This window comes from Trachemys scripta, chromosome 7, assembly GCF_013100865.1.
Source record: "Trachemys scripta elegans isolate TJP31775 chromosome 7, CAS_Tse_1.0, whole genome shotgun sequence".
In the NCBI taxonomy this organism is placed as follows: Eukaryota; Metazoa; Chordata; order Testudines; family Emydidae; genus Trachemys; species Trachemys scripta.
The window spans coordinates 110558791-110559583 of record NC_048304.1 but is presented as its reverse complement, the minus strand read 5'-3'; positions in this window follow the sequence as shown (position 1 = coordinate 110559583).

Sequence of the window (793 nt, the reverse complement as noted above, 5' to 3'; positions counted from 1 at the left end):
ACGGCAGACGTGGGACTGCATTGCTACACAGCAGCAGCTGCTAACTGCCTTTTGGCGGTAGACGGTGTAGCATGAGTGATAGCCGTGGGGCTGGCAGCCGTAGGGCTGCATTGCACCAGCCCCTTGCAGGCAATGGTATATTATGACTGGTACCCATCGTCGTCGTACTGGTATGGCTGTCAATCATGGCCACCTGGGCAGACATGCTACTGTTTCGATGATGACGGTTACCAGTCATAATATACTATTTTCTGCCAATTGCCCAATATTGTCCGCTAAGCACCCAGAAGAGGCCGAGGGCGATGCTGGGTGCTGGCGGACGTGGGGCTGGCAGACGTGGGGCTGCATTGCTACACAGCAGCAGCCCCTTGCCTTTTGGCAGATGATGGTATTTTATGATTGGTATCCGTCATCATCGTACTGGAGAGGCTATCACTCATGCTGCACCGTCGGCTGCCACCTTAAGATGTAAAAAATAGATTTGTTCTGTGTTCATTTGCTTCCCCTTCCTCCGTGAAATCAATGGCCTGCTAAGCCCAGGGTTTCCAGTTTAATCTTTGGGGGGACCATTCTGTGTGACAGTTGTTTGTGTTTCTCCCTGTTCCTGTACCTGTACGCCATGTCGTCACTCGGCCCTCCCTCCCTCCCGCCCTCCTTCTCCTGGTCCATCAGATACTACTTTCGCGCCTTTTTTCTGACCAGGCGCCATAGCTAGCACTGGGATCATGGAGCCCGCTCAGATCACCGCGGCAATTATGAGCACTATGAACACCACGCGCATTGTCCTGGAGTA